The following is a 24,081-nucleotide window of genomic DNA, read 5'->3' as shown; positions in this document are numbered from 1 at the left end:
ATCTTCCATAATTACATCGGCACCACTCCCCACCTCTTCCTCCCCTACATTGATGACTGCATTGGCGCCACCTCGTGCTCCCGCGAGGAGGTTGATCAACTTCACCAACACATTCCACCCTGACCTTAAATTTACCTGGACCATCTCTGACACCTCCCTCCCCTTCCTGGACCTCGCCATCTCCATTAATGATGACCGACTTGACACTGACATTTTTTACAAACCCACCGACTCCCACAGCTACCTGGATTACACCTCTTCCCACCCTACCTCTTGCAAAAATGCCATCCCGTATTCCCAATTCCTCCGCCTCTGCCAGATCTGCTCACAGGAGGACCTGTTCCACCACAGAACACACCAGATGGCCTCCTTCTTTAGAGACCGCAATTTCCCTTCCCACGTGGTTAAAGATGCCCTCCAACGCATCTCGTCTACATCCCGCACCTCCAACCTCCGACCCCACCCCTCCAACTGTAACAAGGACAGAACGCCCCTGGTGCTCACCTTCCACCCTACAAACCTTCACATAAACCAAATCATCCGCCGACATTTCCGCCACCTCCAAACAAACCCTACTACCAGGGATTTATTTCCCTCCCCACCCCTTCCGACTTCCGCAAAGACTGTTCCCTCCGCGACTACCTGGTCAGGTCCACGCCCCCAAACAACCCACCCTCCAATCCTTGCACTTTCCCTTGCCACCACAGGAACTGTAAAACCTGCACCCACACCTCCTCCCTCACCTCTATCCAAGGCCCTAAAGGAGCCTTCCACATCCATCAAAGTTTTACTTGCACATCCACTAATATCATTTATTGTATCCGTTGCTCCCGGTGCGGTCTCCTCTACATTGGGGAGACTGGGCGCCTCCTAGCAGATCGCTTTAGGGAACATCTCCGGGACACCCGCACCAATCAACCACACCGCCCCGTGGCCCAACATTTCAACTCCCCCTCCCACTCTGCCGAGGACATGGAGGTCCTGGGCCTCCTTCACCGCCGCTCCCTCACCACCAGACGCCTGGAGGAAGAACGCCTCATCTTCCGCCTTGGAACACTTCAACCCCAGGGCATCAATGTGGACTTCAACAGTTTCCTCATTTCCCCTTCCCCCACCTCACCCTAGTTCTAAACTTCCAGCTCAGTAACTGTCCCCATGACTTGTCCAGACTTGTCCTACCTGCCTATCTCCTTTTCCACCTATCCACTCCACCCTCTCCTCCTTGACCTATCACCTTCATCCCCTCCCCCACTCACCCATTGTACTCTATGCTACTTTCTCCCCACCCCCACTCTCCTCTAGCTTATCTCTCCATGCTTCAGGCTCACTGCCTTTATTCCTGATGAAGGGTTTTTCCCGAAACGTTGATTTCGAAGCTACTTGGATGCTGCCTGAACTGCTGTGCTCTTCCAGCACCACTAATCTAGAATCTGGGTTCCAGCATCTGCAGTCATTGTTTTTACCTCACTGATGGTCCAATGTCAAGCAACCTGTTAACACTCATTACTCAAGCTCAGAGAAGAGCAATGGCACAGTAGAATTACCACCTGACTGCTTTTGAAATTGGATAATTTATATTTGGACAAAATCTACTAAGCTGTAAATCAAACTGGAAACAGATTTTGAAAGGGAATAGTTATGTTTTCCACTTTATTCAGTTTATCATGTGGAGATATCAATAATTCTTATGAGCTTTCACCGATTATAAGGAAAACATCCAAACTCAAGCTATGTTCAAATCTTCATTCTGTCGTTATCCTACCCCTTAGTTTTGTCCTGGACAAATATTCATGAAGTATTTGAGGATTGGAAACCTATGAGCAGCTATAGAAGGTAATGGCTCAGGAAGGGTTAATATTGGAGACTATATTTAGTCCAATCCTTCTAATGATGTCACACAATCCTGGGTGGAGAATCGAAAGGAGCAGCCCTCGATCTCAATGGGATCAGCCATCTCATCTCTGGGGTTCTGAAGAAGAGTGCAGTTGGACTCAAAACATTAACTCTGTCTGACCACAGATGCTGCGAGACTTGCTGAGTTTCTGCATTGCATTCTCTTTTTATTTCAGGTACCTAGCATCCACTTTATTTTGCTTTTATTTTAGTGTCTCTATAATTATGCCGAATTAACCAATGCAATTTGTTCTGATTGTTGTCATGCAATAAAGTACACCTTGTTGTTGAGAGAAGTGCTTCTCCTTATTATGACTCACAGGTGGTTAATCCTCTACTACTTTTAACTAAGTAAGTGTTTAGAGTCATAGAGATGTACAGGACAGAAATAGACCCTTCCGTCAACATGTCCATGCTGACCAGATATCCCAACCCAATCTAGTCCCACCTGCTAGTACCTGGCCCATATCCCTCCAAACCCTTCCTATTCATATACCCATCCAGATGTCTTTTAAATGTTGCAATTGTATCAGCCTCCACCACTTCCTCTGGCAGCTCATTCCATACACGTACGGCCCTCTACGCGAAAAAGTTGCCCCTTAGTTCTCATTTGAATTTTTCCCCTCTCACCCTAAACCTATGCCCTCTAGTTCTGGACTCCCCCAGCCCAGGGAAAAAACCTTGTCTATTTGCCCTATCCATGCCCCTCATGATGTTATAAACCTCTATAAGGTCACCTCTCAGCCTCTGACGGTCCAGGGGAAACAGCCCTAGCCTATTCAACCTCTCTCTATAACTCAAATCCTCCAACCCTGGCAACATCCTTGTAAATCTTTTCTGAACCACTTCAAGTTTCACAACATCTTTTCAAGAGAAAGGAGATGAGAACTGCACGCAATATTCTAACAGTGGCCTCACCAATGTCCTGTACAACCACAGCATGACTTCCCAACTCCTATACTCAATACTTTAGACACAGTATAGAAAAGAGAATTGGTAGCAGCCTTTTACCCAACCAAAAGGTGCCAGTGGTTAGTTCCACAAATATATGTCATGAATAATATCACACAGCGTTCAGGAGAGAAGAAAGGGAAAAAGGCTCCCTTATATTGAATGTAATTCTGAATAGTCTTCTAAATTACTCAAGAGCTAACATTTGACATTTTAATTAAAGGATGCAACATGTTTCAAAGATTTTCTTTTCAATGAACTATCCTTGGGATGATATCGTACCTGGAGAGTAGGCATCAGTATAACTCCATGTCCCCAAAATGTGGCAGACAGCAAGGTGCATAAATTATTTTCCTTCTGAACCTCCTCTGAACAGAAAGCTAGAACTGATTGCTTACAGAATATTAGCCATAAGGGGAAGCGCTATAACTCACAATAGGTCAGTATGGTAAAAGTCCTGCTGCACAGAACGCTGCTGAGAGTACAACCGATTCAATGTAAAAGAATTCAGCATTCAGAAAATATTGTAAAGGCTAGATCTAAAGTGCATTGTCCAACTGTACAAAACCAACCAGCCATTTGCTGGTAAAAATCAATGATCTGTTTAGTGTGTTATAGGCTGAAATATCTTTAAAGTGGATATCCCATATTTACTGAGCTTTAGTTCTGCATCTGTTATTATTCAAAAAAAAACCTGTAGCCAAAGAATGCACCAGTTTCAATCCTTGAAAGGGATTTGAACGTCCTGGTCAACATGCAGTTATAGACAGAGCACAACACAGATTTTTCACTCAGATACAATAGAGAGACTATTGAACTTACCTGCAAGTAACAAACACCACAGTCTTAATGTTTCAGAGATTGAACTGGACTTGATATTTTCCAGCACGCGTAAGCCACACAAGCAGGGAAAGTATGCCCTTTGGAATACTACCAGCACTATTCACTGCCTTGCTTGTCATTTCTTTGTTCTCTTTACACTTGCCTTAGCAGCAACCATGCTGTTAGTGGGTGGGGATTTGCCTGCATTCAACTTCCTGTTATCAGCTTTAAATAATAGCTCACTCACACCCTTCTTTCATAAAACAGATGCCAGGGAAGTACAAAATGCATATACCATAAAAATACCAGCCTTCTCAGAGGCGTATGGTAAATGTCTCCAGGCTGTCTGCACAAGCAAGCATTTCAAAATGACGAACAAGCACTGATTGACATTTCAGTGTTTTATTCTCTCCCACTATTTTACAGCTTCAGTCTGTTAATGAGCTGGAGTCGGATCCTTCAAGGGAAGCTAAGCATAGCAGACAATTGTTTCTTTACTATTTAATTCACATAGGTGGATAAAATTGCAGCAGAATGTCACCAATATCAGCGATTTTTAGGCCTTTTTCATATGCAGTATACTGAAGCTGAAGCTGTTCTAAAGGTGTCCTTGAATAAGGTTGGAGATAGTGTTATATCTATATTAAACACAATGATAGTTTAATGAGGAAACAAAGAAACTGCAGGTGCTGGAAATTTGAACTAACACCAGAAAATGTTGAAAACATCTGGTAAAACAAAATAAATAAGTTAACATTTCAGATGTGAACAACATCAAATTGTTATTTTAACCATTTATTTTCAAACAGTGCTGTGTATGTAATTTGATACCTTCAATTATATACTTTAAGTTTACTGCTGGTACAGTTATATTTCTGTCACATTCTTAAACTTTACAATGCTACTCAGTCCTATCCTACTGTATTCGCATCACCCAATTTCTACTTCATTGTCTCTGGCCTCTTATTTGTCACCTCCATTTACCCTGCTGTTGCGCCCACTTTAACCAAATAACATCACAAATAATCCACTCATTATTAGTATTCATGAAGTCTTGCTCCATGAAAATTCACTGTCACATCACTTCATTGGTTGTAACGTGTTTTGGGATCTCCTGAGCTTGGAAAGGTGCCACGTAAATGCAAATCTTTCCTTTCTTCGAAATAATCTTCCCTCAAACTGCAGTGTTACTCCTGGTCTTGCAAGACCCTTCTTAGGAACTACCCTTTTGAATAAACATTTGATTACTACTTTCAACACTCCATCGAAATAAATAGCATCTCCAGTGAATTCGCTCAGTATTGTACTGGAATATAGCTTAGATTTATGTACTCAAGTCACTCGAGTGGGTCTTGATCCGAAATACATTAGATTCAGATGTGAGAGTGCTACCACACCTGACACCACATATCAAGTTAAAGGTTTGGTCCTATATTGCAGGACATTACAAAAGGTATTAAAAGGTACAAAATAAGATGCTGTAAATCAAGAAACAGTAACTGAGAAATGCCACAGTTGGGTTTTAAAAGCCTGTAGATTGTAGTAAAACAGTATATAAAGTGATATTACCCTGGCACAGATAGAGCCAAATAATTCACACACAAGGACAGCTAGCTGCTGTACAGACAACTTGTACTTCCCTTCTTGCACACAGCCCTTTATTAAACCAAACAAGTGGCTTATATCCAGTAAGATATATGTGCAAATTTAGCATCTGTATGTTTTTGTCATGTCTATTAACATATGAATTATACTTCAGCAATGATTTTTAATTGCTGACAATGTGAAGATGTTTTCCAGGACATGAAATTGCATAAAACAAAATGAACAGAAAACCAACAATTGTCACTGAGATCACTGTATTATCACTATTTTACTCTTATTTTTCTCCGGAGTGCATTGCCTGAATGTGATGGAGGCAGGTTTAATTGATATACTCAAAACGGAATTAGATGGTTATTTGAAAAGGAACAGTTGGCAGGTTATGGAGCAAAGACAAGACAATGGCACTAAGTCTAATGTTCATTTGAGAGAGTAGCACAGGCACAATGGGCTGAATAGTTTCCTTCTGTACTGTGCTGACTTTTTGATTTTGCAAAGCTTTTAATCAGAGAACTGGGAGTTTAGTTCAACTGGAGAATTGAAGCAAAGATAAATTGTCGTCTCAATGGTATATAAATAGGTTTTGTCTCATTTACATGTTTGTATATTTATTCACAACGTCAGGTTCACATTTACATGTGCTGGGAGAATCTAAAGAAATGGGAACCATTCAACAGGAAGAGCAGAATAGGAGGAGACAAATTATTTCAGCATGTGAAACCACCTCTAGTCTAACTTGAAGAATCCCTTGTATGTAATAAGATACAGTTTATTGCACATTAGCAACATGTTAAAGGTTACAATAATGAGATAGATTTTATTACAGAGTTTCAGGACAGCCAGAGATTTGGGTTCATTCCTCCAAGATTCTAACCTATTCTGCCAACAAGGTTGAATGATATCATCAGAATGGATATTAATCATTTTAGACCCATTTCCAATAGCCCCCACTAATTTGTTTTCCATTATTGATATTATATTTCTGTGTATTTCATTATATTTACCATTAACCATCCACCCTCTCATCTCTGACTTTGAATCATCAGGTCATCGGGAAGTTTAATTACTCTTCTGGAAGGCATTCTTTTCAGACTTGGAAGGCTGATAGTTTGCTGCATGAAAGACCGATGTCTTTGTAAATCTTCCTCATAGTCTGAGGACTGTAAATCCTTTTAAACTGTATACCTGTAATCTTTTGCTTCCTTCACAGAGAACATTTTGCTGCTGAAACAAGCAATTTCTTCGTTGCAGTGTCTTGAATCATTGAATGTTGGTTGTCCCTTCTGGATAATGGCTTCTATAGAGTTATACGCACTGGATTTTCAATCTGTCTCAGTGGATTTTTATTTACAATCCACCTGGACATTTGTACTGAGCATTGCACCTTTAACATCAACTTGTTGATAGTTTGGGCATTCTTCTTTATCCAGGTGATTATATTGTTAGTGGGACCAATATGTTCATTTCCTCGGCTCTGCTGTTTGTCAGCTACTTTTGCCTAGCCATGATCTCTGTAACAGTTGCTGAGAATTATTCCTAGGAATATAAGGAAGTTGAATATTCTATGTGAACTTGCCTCTTCCAAGTATTTCAGCAGCTAATATTAGATTTGAATTTGTCGTAGTCATGTATTCACCAAGCTGTGTTACACTTCGAGTTATATCAGATATAGTTTCGCCAATTTGCTCAATTGGATATGCTGTTGACTGGCTGTCTCAATACTTGTTTTTCCTTGCAAACCTTGCTGATTACTATAGACTGAGCACTGTTCAGTTGATAGCAGTGGAAAACATTTGTGCCAATACAGTACAGTCACAGGTTCCTATCTCATTCACAACATGAAACATATTTCTTATGCCAACATAACTATTCTCAAAGGATTCTGTGTCTTTTTTCAAGTTCTGTAATGAGTCTAGCAAGCTGTATGAAATCTTTTACTGCCCGTCCCCTGATTAATTGTTCCTGAAACAGCTGCTCCTTGGTTTTAGCTCCTTTTGCCATTTAAAGAAGATTGAGGTCAAGGCATGCTTGCCTACTGAAGAATAAGAATTGTTGATTATCAGGATGGATAGGTTTTCTCTTATTTTGTATCCTCTACATTGGAGAGTTGCTTGTATCATACCTTTAATCTTAAGTGTTATACCTTTGAGACGCATTGCAAGCTGATGGTTCTTGTATCATGATTCATTATTTGAAAAGATAGTGACTATCGATATAAGTATCAGCTTGCCAAAATTTCCACCTGGGATACTTCAGATTTTTCTTCTCTAGTTGAGTTGTCTATCTTGTTAAACTCTTTGTGTGGATAGCGAGTTGATTTCTTGCTTTTCTAAAATTGTATGCCACATCTGTACATTTTCTGAAAGTGTGACAAATAAGGCATTCACTTTTAATGGCTGGGCACTGTCTGTGCCTGTCAGGTTTCTTTCCTCCATAGTACTATCAAGATGTTGTCATGTGTGGTCTTACTTACTATACTAGTTTCTTGTGTCTATCATTTGCAGTTTTGTATTTTAGGAACTCCGTAGTCTCTGATCTCCTGTGCAGAAGGTTGAAGCTCACCTCTTAATATTAATCTGTATTGCTTCTGGACTTCTGTCTCATTCATAAGTTGAATGGCTTTCACAAGGGTCTGGTATTGTTTAGACTGTAATAAATCTGACAGATACTCAACAGCAATTCTTACAACAATTCTGTCTCTTATGAATTCTAATTTGAAGACACCACAGTGACAGAAATTGAATCACTAATCTTTAGAAATCAATAATCAAATCACTTTTGGGTTCTCCTGAATGCTGAACTGTTTTATTAAATCTTGTTCTTTCAAGAATATTATTAATTTTGAGGTTAAGGTAATTATTGAAAGCTTTCAGGTCTTCCTTAGTTTTTTTATTGCTTCTCTCATTCTCTGATAAGCTATTATGTCATTAGACAGATGTGTATTTACTTGCAGATTCTGACTCCACATCTAATTTGGTAAGTATTCTGGATCTTAAATCATTGTTTTCTCCAAGATGTCCAGTTTTAGTGTTAAATTTTCACCAATTTTGAAATTAAGTCTTTTGAACAAAATTATTTCTGATGCTACGTCTTCCAAATGGTATGGCACATTTTGCTTGCTAAACATACCTTTATTGATTCTGCTAAATGGCAAAGCAAGCTTTAGGCACCAAATGGCCTACTCCTGTTCCTATTTCTATTGGTATTATAATTCACATTAATAGTAGTTCTCCTGCCCTGTGCTGGAGCACTGGAGTGCTTTCTAGCTAAAATGGAGGGGCCACACCTTTTCACAGCTAAACTGGATGATTGCTACCTTTTACAGTGAATATGGAAGATTCTTGCTCTTCATGGATAAAATGGAGAATTCTCAACCTTTTTCTGTAGTTTCGCTCTAAAACCCTGCTTTTGGTGGCTTTCAAATATAATTCATTCTTGATCCTGGCAGCTTAAATAAATGATTCCTACCTTTATCGTGGCTCATCTGAAGGATCGCCTGCCTTTTTTTTGCAGCCTGAATAAAGTGTCTCAAGCTTTCTATCCCTTGTTTGACAAGGTTCACTTAGGATTTTAATTTGTCTGACATTATCACTTTAAAGCTACAGACTCTGTGATGCTCTTTGCCTGTGGTCTCAGATTACACTTTCTTTTATAGTACTTTACTTCCACTTCTGGATTCATGCCCCATAGTGCCCACCTGCAATGATTGCGATGCTCAGTCTAAGTTGTAAGTCAGGAGGTAAAAACAATGACTGCAGATGCTGGAAACCAGATTCTGGATTAGTGGTGCTGGAAGAGCACAGCAGTTCAGGCAGCATCCAAGGAGCTTCGAAATCGACGTTTCGGGCAAAAGCCCTTCATCATATAACTTCTCGCTTCTCCAGCCTGAATCACTGCACCATCTTAAAGTTTCCCCAGTCCATCAGGGATCTTAATCTTTATTCGCAGAGCATCATTGCTGTGCTCTGACCGGACTACCCCAACAGGCTCTCCCACTCATGAGTCCAGGCATTGTCTGCTTTGGAATTACTACTTGATTTCTCCAGGGAGTTAGTAACTCTCCTGTTGAAGTGGACCTGTGGAGTTTTTACACTGGAGTTTTTTTCCTTGCTGAGTATATCATGAGGATTTCTTCTGTAGGATTCATAAATCTTCTGGTCTTCCTCACTGCCGTCTGTGCTTTATGAGCAGGTGACTTTAATTCACAGTTTGCCATGGCTTGTATGAACAGTAAAGTCGAATCTGCACCACTGCCTACCATGCTGTCTGGGTGTAACAGCTCACAGTGATATCTTCTGAGATGCTGCTCATGGTGAAGATAGTTTCCTTTATCCTTTTTTAGTGTAGGAAACAAGAGGGCTTGCTTGGTTTAGTGTAGTAGAGGAAAACCACTTCTGGTGTAATTGTACTTGTCTTGTAGTTATGATATAATAGCTGCAGTCAGTCACCCACAATGCCATTAGGGAGTGATTGTTTGGTTTCTGACCCAATATCACTGAAGACATGCTGTTATATTTCTAAATCAGGATGGTCAGTGGATCAGGATGAAACTTGTAAGTGCTCATATTTATTTGCTGTCCTTGTCCTCCTCGTTTGTCATGGTCATGGGTTTGGATGGTGCTTAATAAGGGGATTTAGTGAATTTCTACAATGCATCTTTTGTTGATAGTACAGACTGCTGCTACTGATGGCCAGTGGTGGAGGATGTGGATGTGGTGCCAATCAAGTAGAGTGCTTGCAGGTTCATAGCTCCTTGAAAGTGGAGTAACAGGTAGTGAGGATAATGAAGAAGGCGTTTGCTATGCTTTCCTTTATTGGTCAGAGTATTGAGTATAGGAGTTGGGAGGTCATGTTGTGGCTGTACAGGACTGTTGAAATATTGCGTGCAGTTCTGCTCTCCTTCCTATAGGAAAGATGTTGTGAAATTTGAAAGAGTTCAGAAAAGATTTACAAGGATGTTGCCAGGGTTGGAGGATTTGAGCTATAGGGAGAGGTTGAATAGACTAGGGCTGTTTTCCCTGGAGCGTCGGAGGCTGAGGTTTACAACATCATGAGGGGCATGGATAGGGCAAATAGACAAGGTCTTTTCCCTGGGGTGGGGGAATCCAGAACTAGAGGGCATAAGTTTAGGGTGAGAGGGGAAAGATTCAAAAGAGAACTAATGGGTAACTTTTTAACGTAGAGTGTGGTACATGTATGGAATGAGCTGCCAGACGAAGTGGTGGAGGCTGGTACAATTGCAACATTTAAGAGGCATCTGGATGGGTATATGATAGGAAGGGTTTGGAGAGATATGGGCCAGGTGCTGCCAGGTGGGACTAGATTGTGTTGGGATATCTGGTCGGCATGGACGAGTTGGTCCGAAGGGTCTGTTTCCGTGCTGTCCATCTCTATGACTCAATGACTCTATATTGTTAGCAACCAGCTATGAGGACTTTGAGGAGGATCAGATCCTAAACTGTTCTATGCACAAGTCCATTACATCATAGTGGGAGGTGTTTATGGTACTCATCACTATTAACTCTTTCAGACCCAGATACAAGAGAATGTGACGCTGCATGTTCCTTCATGACACCATTCTGTGGCCATCCAGCAGAACAGTTCATCACATATTACACCTGTATTATAAGTCCTGCTGCTACAATCTGGCTTGAGAATTGGTGACTTTGTACTGACTTTCAAGTTAGACAAATCGACACTTTCATCCATAAACTTGAGCTTCAGCACATTGATTTGTATTCACAACTCAAGCCTGGTGGGTTCTGCCAGGTTGATTTTTCTCTTCCTTCTACACAAAGTACATCCATATAAGCATTGCTACTGTTAGAGCTGGGGGAGGGGGTAAAATATCAATAGGATAATTGGCAGAAAGGCTCATGGAAACCAAACTGGCAATGGAGAGAATGAAGAAGACAAATTAATCTCAGAAAATCAATGTAGAATTAGCCTTAAAGCTGTAATTGTTTCTTTTTCAACATACACTTTAAATGAGTTCCTATCTGCAGCTGGCTGTTTGTCACCCCTGGATAGCTGTTAAATATGAGCAAGTTTCGGAAATCGAACAACACTGTGTAATGACTAGACACACACCTGGAATAGATTTCCATCACATTATAAAGTTTATTCCCATTTCTAACTGGGCCTCTATTCAGCCACTGGAAGTGGATGTGATGTGCAAAAGAGGAGCAACATTGGCAGATCTCAGCACATTGTTTCCAGCATGTTACCTCTTAAGAAGAGAAGCATGTACTGTGTAATTGACATAAAAATAGATCCCATGTTCAAATGCACTTTTAGTGTATCATATTGATGAGCTTAAAGCATCTTTTGCCTGTTGGTTACTTGTGATATAGTGATCCCATGTCATTTTAAATGGACGATATTTTCTTTTTCAACTTGTATAACTATCTTAAATGCATTTCCTTGTCTTTTGCTGCTCTACCTTTGGAGCGGAAATTATTTCAGTCTATACGTAGCAAGTGATTTGACTTTCCAAAGTTCTGATTCTGACCTTAGCTTGCAAGCGATCTCAGATCTAGCAATATAATAAGCATTCTATCTTAAGTGTTTACTAACCTCCAGGCCACAAACTCGCTGTGCTGGATTACAAAATCTAAAATCCTACAGAGTCTTTGCATCATATGTGATCAAACCATCTATGACCACCATTGGGAATGTGTCTGTTTTAACATTTCTTGCTTCAGGTTGTTCAACTTGCAGGATATTGAAACCACCCTTTATTAAAGCAAGGAGATATAGATGAATAGAGTCAAGATTAGAGTGGAGCTGGAAAAGCACAGCAGGTCAGGCAGCATCCGAGGAACAGGAAAATCGACGTTTTGGGCAAAAGCCCTTCATCGGGACTCCTGCTCCTCGGATGCTGCCTGCCCTTCTGTGCTTTTGCAGCACCACACTAATCTTGACTCTGATCTAACAGTATCTGCAGAACCCACTTCTGTCTAGTTGATTTTAACCTTACTGCGAGATTCCTGATGAAAGGCTTTTGCCCGAAATGTTGATTTTCCTGCTCTTCAGATACTGCCTGACATGCTGTGCTTTTCCAGCACCATTCTAATATTGACTCTGATCTCCAACATCTGCAGTACCCACTTCTGCCTAAATAAAGTTGAATGAATATAGATGGAACAGAGTGATGGCCAACTTATTCCAAGTTATTAGCCACCATCAGGTGCTTTGAGATTGAACTGTTATTTTATTGGAACAACTACTTTGCATTGCTAGACAAACTCAATGCAAAGGTGAGCAGGTGGATAGGCCTATTTGAATTGAGTTTACCCAATCCAGTTAAAACAATCGCTTTGGGGCCAGTTTAAAAACAGCTGATCCTGGTTCCTGAGCAGTTGGCTATGCCTAGCTGAAAACAGTTTGCATTGGTTGCTGGGTACCAGATGGAAGCAGTTCTTCCCAATTACCAGGCAGGTAGCTTTAACCAACCTACTCAGAAGTGTCAAGACACATGTCTGGAGCAAGTGGGACTTTGGCCTGGGCCTGCTGGCTCAAAGGTAGGCACACTACCTCTACAACAGCTTCTGTAATCAAGATGGTTTTGATTCCTTGACCTCTGGATAGGGGTCCAGCATTCTCCTGCTGTACCCAGTTACCAGGTTGATATTTTCTCAATGACTTGTTCAGAGATGTTATGACACTTCTCCGGATCAGGTAGAAGTTGAATCAAGGCTTCCTGATTCAGGCACTGGGACACTAGCATTGCTCCACAGAGCCCTTCAATTACCAAATACCATCTATATGATCGGATACCATCCTTGGATAGAAATCTGCAAGTGATTTGTATTTATTTATGTTCTGGATTTGAACCCATGTTCCCAGATTAATAGCTAGGGCCTCTAGTTTACTAGTCCAGTGACATTATCATTATAATACCATCCCCACCCCACTCCAAATACCAGGTATTTGAATTTTCACAGTCAAAAAAAGCTGATATTAGTTGCTTGCCAGTCTGTCAGCTATAGTTATCACTGGCTGAAGAAACAGTGATCACCAATTGTTTATTGTAGTTCCCAGTTGACCCCAATTTATATAAATAGAATTTAGTGAACATACCTCATACAAATTAAGCCCTTGAGCATGATAGTGTCCACAGTTTTAGATTAGATTAGATTAGATTACTTACAGTGTGGAAATAGGCCCAACAAGTCCACACCGCCCCGCCGAAGCGCAACCCACCCAGACCCATTCCCCTGCATTTACCCCTTTTACCTAACACTATGGGCAATTTAGCATGGCCAATTCACCTGACCTGCACATCTTTGGTGCTGTGGGAGGAAACCGGAGCACCCGGAGGAAACCCACGCAGACAGGGGGAGAACATGCAAACTCCACACAGTCAGTCGCCTGAGTCGGGAATTGAACCCAGGTCTCTGGCGCTGTGAGGCAGCAGTGCTAACCACTGTGCCACCGAGCCGCCCATAGTTGTGAAAAGCTAGTGAAAAGATACACTATCTGTAGCTCTAAATTCAAACTTTTATGTAGAAAACACATTTAAAGAAACATTGCAAAATCCAAATAAATAAACACTTCCTTCCAAATAGGTCCAAGAAAATTAATGCTTCTTGTTAATGTCATGTATCTTCGTGGAGATATAATTTTACGGCATCTATTGTCACAGTTTTCACAAAAAGCCAGGGATGTGGAGGGCACAGACAAAATCTACTGGTTGGTAGAGAAGAAAGGAGGAGAAAGTGAGGACTGCAGATGCTGGAGATCAGAGTCAAAAAGTGTGGTGCTGGAAAAGCACAGCCAGTCAGGCAGCATCCAAGAAGCAGGAGAGTTGACGTTTCAAGCATATGTTCTTCATCAGGAATGGCAGAGAAGAAAGTAACAATCAAAGGTTTCAACTGAATTTGTCCAGCAAAACAAAAATAAATCCAGAAATATTACAGTACAGTATCAAATCGAACCTGTTTCCTCAGTTAACTCTTGGTATTTTTTCAAAACTTCAGTGAAGCAATGAAAATTGAGTTCCTTGAGATTACATACCTCGAGAAATGTGTGGGCTGTGTATTGTTGCCTGAGGTTTGAGCTCTCCCTCCCTCTTACCCTTCCTCTCTCCCTCTTACCATCTCTCCCTCTCCCTCTCTCTCAGCCAGACTGCACATGGCTTCATGCTGACTTTAACTAACTGCCTCAATGGCCAATCAGCTTTCAGCTTCATGGAACAGCAGTCAATTAGTATACAGTAGGGGAAGGATCTCCAATTTTGAACTTGGGGCATGGTTAGGAACAGGCACCAAAATAACAGTCAATCAACCAGGTTCTTCTGAGATACTCAAAAGGGTATATTTTTGGATGGAAATAATGTGCAAGGACACAGGAAAAAGCAGAAGATTGACAGAAAGGATGAGCTGAATGGTTTCCTTCTATGCCTTAACACTTCTGTGATTCTGATTGGTAACCACTTTCTGGTGTGGTTACCACTGAGGTCAAGACAGCCTTGGCCATCAGGGCCACGTTTGTTTCACCACAGAAAGTAAAATCAAACCAACTTTTTAAACTTGGCCTGAACCACCATGTCTAGGCCACTTTCCAGCCCAGAGTATCTCTTCCCCTCCCCACCAGTCTCCATGTCTTTGCCTGACTCAGCAATTTCCTCCTCACACCCTCCCTGACTCCCTCAGTCCTACCTGTGCTCCCTCAGCTCCTGGTTTACCCCTGTTCTCCCTCTGCTCTTGGCCTGCTGCTTTGGTTCTCTGCCCATTCCTATGGCTCCTAGCCCACTCTCCAGCTCACTCCCCTCTTGGCCCATTCTCCCACTTCTGCCTAAACCTTCCCACACTCCTTTGGCTCTCAGCCCATACCCTGAGCTCTCCTTGCACCTAGATTCTCACTCACAGTTCCTCCCCCAATCTCCCCGTTCTTAACCTGCTCACCCAGCTCTTTTTTTCCCTCCCACTTACCTAGCTCTGCTGCCGTCACTCTCTGTCCTCTCCCTCCCTCCACCCAGCATTTTCTTCACTTTCCCAGCACTGTCTCCACTTTCCTTCTGTTCCTCCATCTCTACCTCACTTTCTCAGCTCTTCACTCACTATGTCAGGTACTCAAACCTTCTCGCACTTCCTCAGAGAACATTCCTGTCAGCTGCCTCTACCCATCACCATCCCACCACCTCCCCCCCAACCCCTATATCTTGTCCCCCTGCCAGTAGCTCCATTTTGGTGTTGCTAGGCCTCAGACTCTGCTGTCCTTCCCTCTGCCTCCTGCCCATCCTGTTGGGGAGGAAAGGTGAGTAAGTGAGGGCAGAGGTGTGAAAATGGGTGAGTGAGGATGACTGAGAGTGAATGCATAGGAGAGGGTAAATAAGAAAGGGAAGGTGAGTGAGAGTTCAAGGGCAAATGAATGAAGGTGGATGAGTGAGTAAAGAATTGAGACTGAGTGAGTAAGTGAGGGTGGGTGAGTGAGTGAATGAAGGTGGGTAAGTGAATGAGGGTGAGAGTGAGTGAGGCTGTAAGTGAAAGTGGGTGTGAGTGAGAGTGAATGAGGGTGAGAGTGAGTGAGGCTGTAAGTGAAAGTGGGTGTGGGTGAGAGTGAATGAGGGTGAGAGTGAGTGAGGCTGTAAGTGAAAGTGGGTGTGGGTGAGAGTGAATGAGGGTGAGAGTGAGTGAGGCTGTAAGTGAAAGTGGGTGTGGGTGAGAGTGATTGAGGGTGAGAGTGAGTGAGGCTGTAAGTGAAAGTGGGTGTGGGTGAGAGTGAATGAGGGTGAGAGTGAGTGAGGCTGTAAATGAAAGTGGGTGTGGGTGAGAGTGAATGAGGGTGAGAGTGAGTGAGGCTGTAAGTGAAAGTGGGTGTGGGTGAGAGTGAATGAGGGTGAGAGTGAGTGAGGCTGTAAGTGAAAGTGGGTGTGGGTGAGAGTGAATGAGGGTGAGAGTGAGTGAGGCTGTAAGTGAAAGTGGGTGTGGGTGAGAGTGAATGAGGGTGAGAGTGAGTGAGGCTGTAAGTGAAAGTGGGTGTGGGTGAGAGTGATTGAGGGTGAGAGTGAGTGAGGCTGTAAGTGAAAGTGGGTGTGGGTGAGAGTGAATGAGGGTGAGAGTGAGTGAGGCTGTAAGTGAAAGTGGGTGTGGGTGAGAGTGAATGAGGGTGAGAGTGAGTGAGGCTGTAAGTGAAAGTGGGTGTGGGTGAGAGTGAGTGAGGGTGAGAGTGAGTGAGGCTGTAAGTGAAAGTGGGTGTGGGTGAGAGTGAATGAGGGTGAGAGTGAGTGAGGCTGTAAGTGAAAGTGGGTGTGGGTGAGAGTGAATGAGGGTGAGAGTGAGTGAGGCTGTAAGTGAAAGTGGGTGAGAGTGAATGAGGGTGAGAGGTGGTGATGGTGAGAGTGGGTAATGCTGAAAGTGGGTGAGGGCGAGAGTGAGTGAGGGTGAGAGTGGATAATGGTGAGAGTAGGTTAGGGTGGGTGCCCAGGAGCAGTTGGCTCATCCAGAAAATGTCATCCTCAGGGTCATCTTTGTGCTCTCTCTTGTCCATGGTCAACATTTAGCTCTGTGATCTCCTGACCCTCCTCCTAATTTTCCTCCTTATCTTCCTCGACATTGATCTTGTCCTGATTCTCTTTAATCTCTATCTCTCAGTAACACAGATCGTGTGAATTCAAGGAGCAGTGTAGGTTGCTGGCCAACTGCTTTCCCACTCTGGTTGCCTTTTTTTAAGGAGCCTATGTCAAAGTGGAAATAGGGAGACATAATTGATAGGAAAGGCTACAGGAAATACCAAGATTAATCAGTTTGGAAGAAAGGGCACAGAACTAGAAAATGTTAACTCTGTTCTCTGTCCATAGATGCTGCCAGACCTGCTGAGTTTCTCCAGGGGTTTCAGTTTCTGTATGTTGACAGGACAAGCATTGTTAATGTTGATGTTGAATTCGCTCCACCCATTCTGCTAATGTAACAATTTTTGAGTAGAAAATTAGGCAAACATACACAAGGTCTGATTAGAGATAGTTTTCTCTGACAACTGTTGGTTCTAATTATGCCAAACTGAATAATATTAATTTCACCTCTGGTTTCAAGTGCCATCTGCCCAGAAGGTGTGTGATAAAATAGCTGTACAGGTTGATTGGAAAAAAAACAGAAAGGGGGATCGGTCTCAGTGAGCTACTCCAACATAAAGCCAACAGTAGTTCCTACCAATATGACAGGCATCTTGCACCAAGTGGCATGACTATTGGTTGACTCAGCCACATAGCTCCCGATTATTTCCTGGGTCTTTGTATGGGCCAGCAGGTGGAAATTCTCCATGGATTACTAGTGATGTTGTCTGTGCCACCTTGTTTTGTGCAAAAGGAAGAAGTGGAACGACCAAAATGCTTGCACCTCAAATATATTTTCATTTTAGTAGTTATTATCTTTCCAGCCCATGTAACATTGCATGCTAAAAACGAGTCCCATTCTCTCTACATAGAACAAAGAACAAAGAAAATCACAGCACAGGAACAGGCCCTTCGGCCCTCCAAGCCTGCGCTGATCCAGATCCTCTGTCTAAACCTGTCGCCTATTTTCTTAGCATCTGTGTCCCTCTGCTCCCTGCCCATTCTGTCTAGATACATCTTAAATGATACTATTGTGCCCACCTCTACCACCTCCACTGGCAATGTGTTCCAGGCAGCCTGTATGTAAAGAACTTTCCATGCATATCTCCCTTAAACTTTCCCCTTTCACTTTGAATTCATGACCCCTAGTAATTGAGTTCCCCACTCTGAGAAAAAGCTTCTTGCTATGCACCCTGTCTATACCTCTCATTATTTTGTAGACCTCAATCAGAACCCCCTCAACCTCTGTCTTTCTAATGAAAATAATCATAATCTACTCAACCTCTCTCCATAGCTAGCGCCCTCCATGCCAGGCAACATCCTGGGGACCCTCCTCTGCAACCTCTCCAAAGCATCCACATCCTTTTGATAATGTGGTCACCAGGACTGCACGCAGTATTCCAAATGTGATCAAACCAAAGTCCTGTACAACTGTAACATGACCTGCCTACTCTTGTACTCAATACCCCATCCGATGAAGGAAAGCGAGCCATATGCCTTCTTGACCAGTCTATTGACCTGCATTGCCACCTTCAGTGTACAATGAACCTGAACACTCAGATCTCTTTGTACATCAATTTTCCCCAGGGCTTTTTCATTTACCATATAGTTTGCTCTTGAGTTGGATCTTCAAAAATGCATCCCTCCACATTTGCCAGGATTGAACTTCATCTGCCATTTCTCTGTCCAACTCTCAAATCTATCAATATTCTGCTGCATTCGCTGACAGTCCCCTTCACTATCTGCTACCCCATCAATATGAGTGTCATCTGCAAACTTGCTAATCAGACCACCTGTAACTTCCTCCAGATCATTTATATAAAATACAAACAGCAGTGGTCCCAACACTGATCCCAGTGGATCACCACTGGTCACAGTTCTCCATTTTGAGAAACTCCCTTCCACTACTACTGTCCGTCTCCTGCTGCCCAGCCAGTTCTCTATCCACCTAGCTAATACACCCTGGACTCCATGCAACTTCAATTTCTCCATTAGCCTACCATGGGGAACCTTATCAAATGCCTTGCTGAAGTCCATGTGTATGACCTCTACAGCCCTTTCCTCATCAATCAACTTTAGACGTAAGATTGGCAAGTGCCCAATGCTGACAAAATTCACAGACTCAGATTAACGGCTCTCCTCTTTTTCCTTCCTCTGATACACCCTGAAACACTGTGACTTACATTTATTCTCATTACAATGCCCAAATGTCACGTTTACATTGAATAGATGTCTCCAATCATAGCATCAGAATCCCAAATGTGAACCTATTAATGAACCAAATCAATCTGGTTAATTCTTACGGAAAATAAACTCAGCAGCAGAATGCTCATTGCATTATCCATAGTGAACATTATATCATGCAGCACTGTACCTGCACATTTGGGTGCCATTCAATGTCTTTCTTACAAATAGGTGAATGGGTGCGAATGTTACTATCAGCACTCCTGTACTGTCTACTTCCACACTCATAGGTTGGCATAGTGGCACAGAGGGTGGCATAGTGGCTCTGAGGGTGATGCAGTGGCACAGTGGTTAGCACTGCTGCCTCACAATATCAGGGATCAGGGTTCGATTCCAGCATCTGGTGACTGTCTGTGTGGAGTTTGCACATTCTCCCTGTGTCTGCATGGGTTTCCGCCAGGTGCTCCAGTTTCCTCCCAGAATCCAAAGTGTAGTGATTATAACAAAGTCAGCTAGGTGGAACTCATAAAAATATGAGTTCCCTGACTGGGGCTGTTAATCTGGTCCAAACAGGGAACAGTGGCTGACAGATTAAAAGAGGTGTGTCAGGTAATTTAGATAGAAAGAGTCTCTACTGAGAGAATATGAGAAGCTCAGGGCTCAAAATAAAAGCAGAACCGAAAAGGTAATAATCTTTGGATTCAAGCAAATTGGCACAGGATCAACAAGGTTAAAGAGATAAATGGCCATTGTTGATCACCATAAAAACTGAAATTTTGTTGCAATTGAAATGCACTTTGAAGTTTTCTGCCATCTCATCTGTAGTCAGTGAAATCATCTGATCTATCTCAGAGTAGTAAGAATAGTAGTCTACAGTGACAAGATGATCAGTTCCTACAAGGGTGAAGAGGTCTACACCCAGGATACATGGGTATGGAATGAACTGCAGGAGGAAATGGTGGAGGCTAGTACAATTACAACATTTAAAAAGGCATCTGGATGGGTATATGAATAGGAAGGGTTTAGAGGGATATAGGCCAAATGGTGGCAAATGGAACTAAACTAACTTAGGATATCTGGTCGGCATAGGCAGGTTGGACTGAAGGGTCTGTTTCCATGTTGACTGACTCTATGGCTCTACCTATGACTCTAAACATTCTGCATTTTATAGACAATTTAGTAAAATAAGTGGCTAAACATCCATTTGCCAACAAGTTACAGAATTTTATTCCCACAGTTTCTAAATATCCATCACTTCTTAAATCAGATTGCTGAAGTTTCACTAATTAGATCAGCTTAGAATAAATGGCCACCACAGATGAGTTAGACTGATCGGTCTGTTTCCGTGCTGTATAACTCAATGACTCCATGACTGTTGGGGACGTCATGTGCCATTAATAGTTAGCTAGCTTGCTTAGCAGGTACTATATGTAATGGCTGATTTGGTCCTTGATTTTATTGCCTTCCTCTGACTCGAATCAATTTTTCCATGGATGTGTTATGGTTAGCATCTTTCCTCAAAGTGCCTTTGAGATAATAACTCCATTTCCTTTGTAAACATGCCATCTTGTACTGTCACTTTACCCCTCTATGCCCAATACACTCATGTGAAGAGGCTTTTTCATGCTTTCAGGGTCACCTGGCATTGCTACTTTTTACAACTCTTGGAGATTTATCTGTTGGTTAATTTAATTGATTGGACCAAAGTGCCTGTCTGTTGGATGCAATGTCTCTGCTGACTTGATGACTTCTCTGGGATTTTGAGCTGCTGCTTCTTGTTAGATCTGAAATTATTAATACTCTGCATCCTTCAAAGGGAGTACTGCTCCCAACCACATGCAGCAATGTACATCTGTTTCCTTGGCTCATATGTCATGTCCAGATATCTCCATAAACAGAGTAACATTCTTTGTAACTTTGCAAAAGAGAATAACTGCTTGAGAATGCTTTGAATTGACATGCAGTCTGACTTGTTTGTTGCTTTGTCTCTTCCAAGTAGGCATTCATAAGAAGTTTCATCATCAAAGATAACAGCTGTGCACTTTTCCTGGCTCTGAACATAGTGTTGTTCCATTTGTGTTACCACTCTGGATGCTCCAAGTCCTGGCTTGCTGGTATGACATTGCAGAGTGACATCATCAATTATATCACTGTATTTCTGCACTGATGTCGTTTGTTGGTTGATTTTTGTGAATGTAGTTTCTTGCTCTGGGCCCCAATAGGATGCAACAATTCTGGAAGGCAGCTTCCCACCACCTACTCATGGATGGGGAATACATGTCAGCCCAGCCAGTGATGCCCACATCCTGCAAGGAATAAAAATGACAAAAAAGTGCAGGTTGTTTGGATACAATGAGGACTTTGTTATCAACAGCTGAATGGACTTGTTATTTGATATGATCCACCAGCCTGGCATCACACTGGCACTGAGATTCATTTACAACATTACTTATTTATGTAATTTGCAGAATTACTTTTTATCTTAGCGACAACATCCTATCACTGGTGAACACAGCTCATGTTGCTACTGCAGTGTAGCAGTGTGAAACAGTTAGCATTACCTGCTGCTCAAATGTTTGCAATACGTTGCCCTTCAAGGGTATTTTGAGGTAAACTTAGCTATACTGCATTAGGGCATTTTGTGTGTTTGTGTATATATATATATATAAATCCCAGAAAGGTGTCTTTGGTGGAAATATGTGAAAATGAAACTTAATATATTAGTAAACAGGGTCTCATTATTAGCAGAGATAAAGAAGATGTACATGTTCTGCGTCTGTTTCAACTCAATCTTATAGAACCACTGCTGGTATAGGGCAGGCAAGAGGGGACTGACGGTTGGTGGGGAGAGTTTGTTCCTAGGAAACAAAGGTATTTTGGCTGGAAATTTACAACCCCCATGGGCATGTTGGCATTGACCACCATGATGTTGATATGCTATTTCTAAAGTGCTCTGTATGCCAAGTTAAAGCTACAGTTATTTAGTGCATTTTGTGACCTAAGGGCATTCCAAAGGGTTTTGCAATAAATGATACACTTTTGAATTGCAATCACCATTGAAATGTGACAGCATCTTTTCACTTGTTCATTTTTTCACAATCAACCAGTCACCTTTCTGGAATTTCTGTACGATTTTGAGTTCCTCTGCTCTGCTCCTGCAAATATTGAACCTGAATGTTTCATGTCGACATTGTTACAGCTCTCTGTACTAACATTCATTGTTATCATAGTCTAAGGAATTTCTGACACAATATTTGTCCTATTGGATTAAATAAAGGATATAATAATAATAGATGTGATGAATTCAGTCTTTTGTTGTCACCTAACCACCAATATTCACTGCCTGAGACCAGGCATGAAAACTAGGCACTTTGGCAAGGTAATAACTTTCACCATGTGTGAAGCCTTTCCTAGTAAATCAGCACCTTTTTGAAATAGGGAAGGAAACTGGAAGAAATGTTTGGATTAGGATTGCACCTCAGGGGGTCTACTTTGTTGTTGTACAGAATTGACTTCACATTGAGTTCAGATAAACCACGACCTTTCTATTCCCTGAGACAAAGTAAGCAATTTACTTACAGTTTATCAAAAATGTTTTTTTCTGAATGTACTGACTCCCACAATTATGCAGCCTTGCTGAATGATTTTATCAGATAGATTCCATGAATGGAATGTTGCCCAATTCAAATAACTAATCATATTTGGTTCACTGTAAGATCAAATATGCAGTGTTGAAAGCAGTGAGCATAGCAACAATAATATTGCTTGAACAACTCCTATGCTCCAAATTATTTGTTAATATAGTACTGTCTATTTAAAGGGTATTATGGACCTCAAAAGACAGCTGGAAAATTCAATTTTTATAAAACGCTGATTTATATTCCTATTTTGCAGTAATTTGTTTTCTCTTGCTTAAGATTCACTAAAGGACATGGTTCTTTGTAAGTCTGGCTTCTATTTAATTCAGTTTATACAATTACCAGAAAAGCCATGTAATTAAAGGAGTTTCTGTGCAATTGTAAACCTTTTAAATGCTTAATACGCACTGATGCCTGGGGCTGTGCTTACAGCTGTTTCTTGTGACATGCTTTGTGTGACTAAGGCTGAAGAGAATTTGATCCTAGTGTTAAATTGCCTTTAATGGAGTTCTGGTATAGCCAGAACTCAGCATAAAGTTTACTAACAGCTTTACTTGATTGAGCAGCTTTAACTAATCCAACAACTTTTCTCTGGGATTAAAACAGTTCCACATTGGAAACACTAATGCTCCAATAAATACAAAAAAACCTAATGAATCAGGGCAGCTCGAGGGATTTTACTATAATTAGTTTAAAATTAACCTGAGTAACTTGCCATAAAACTATATTTAAATATGCACAATTGATAAGGTATACAAACAACATTCAATGATAAGACTTTCCCATTCAAAATTATATTCTCACTTGTAAAACAAAACCTACAGAATTTTTAGAACCCATACAGTGCACTGATCCTCTTAAAGAGATCCCATTCAGAGCCAGCCCCCTACCCTGTCCCTGTAACTCTGCAATTACCACAGCTAATTCACTTAGCCTGCATATCCCTGGTCACTATAGACAACTTCGCATGGCCAATCCACATAACCTGCACATCTTTGGACTGTGGGGGGAAACCAGAACACCTGACAGAAACCTATACAGACACTAGGAGAATGTGCAAAATCCACACAGACAGTCAGCCGAGGCAGGAATCAAACCGGGTCTCTGGCACTGTGAAGTAGCAGTGCTAACCAATGAGACACCATGCCACCCAGAATTGCATTCATTCTGTTCTTTGCTTAAAGACAAGTCCAACTCACAACACCACAAACTCCAACATAGACAAAGCAAGAAGTTAATATGCAAATCCAACCAGCCTATAATGGGATCAAACTGACCTGCCGCTAATGTGAACCTGTTGTTCTATACAAAGAAAGTGAAGTAATGTTTGTACTTAACAGCTTTACTTTTTTACCATTTTGAAATATTAGCCAAAACGAGAAATTTGGTAATTTAGTTAAATCCTAAATGCAGCACTGCTGATGATGCAACACACCT

General features: G+C 41.8%; 1 protein-coding gene and 1 long non-coding RNA gene across 3 annotated transcripts in view; one reads left to right on the top strand and one right to left on the bottom strand.

The window, feature by feature from the left end:
- Nucleotides 1-3,955, bottom strand: part of st6gal2a (ST6 beta-galactosamide alpha-2,6-sialyltranferase 2a) — a 100,024-nt gene extending 96,069 nt beyond the window's left edge. For both annotated transcript variants that reach the window (XM_072577564.1, XM_072577565.1), the window contains exon 1: nucleotides 3,667-3,955. The gene's annotated coding sequence lies outside the window, so the exon portion shown is untranslated. The remainder of the gene's footprint in view (nucleotides 1-3,666) is intronic.
- On the top strand, nucleotides 1,955-22,247 carry LOC140481412 (uncharacterized). Its single transcript, XR_011961522.1, has 3 exons — nucleotides 1,955-2,069; nucleotides 6,315-6,403; nucleotides 21,006-22,247. It is a non-coding gene; the product is annotated as an uncharacterized lncRNA (long non-coding RNA).
- The last annotated feature ends 1,834 nt before the right edge of the window (nucleotides 22,248-24,081 follow it).

This window comes from Chiloscyllium punctatum, chromosome 9, assembly GCF_047496795.1.
Source record: "Chiloscyllium punctatum isolate Juve2018m chromosome 9, sChiPun1.3, whole genome shotgun sequence".
In the NCBI taxonomy this organism is placed as follows: Eukaryota; Metazoa; Chordata; class Chondrichthyes; order Orectolobiformes; family Hemiscylliidae; genus Chiloscyllium; species Chiloscyllium punctatum.
This window is presented reverse-complemented; position numbering and strand designations above follow the sequence as displayed.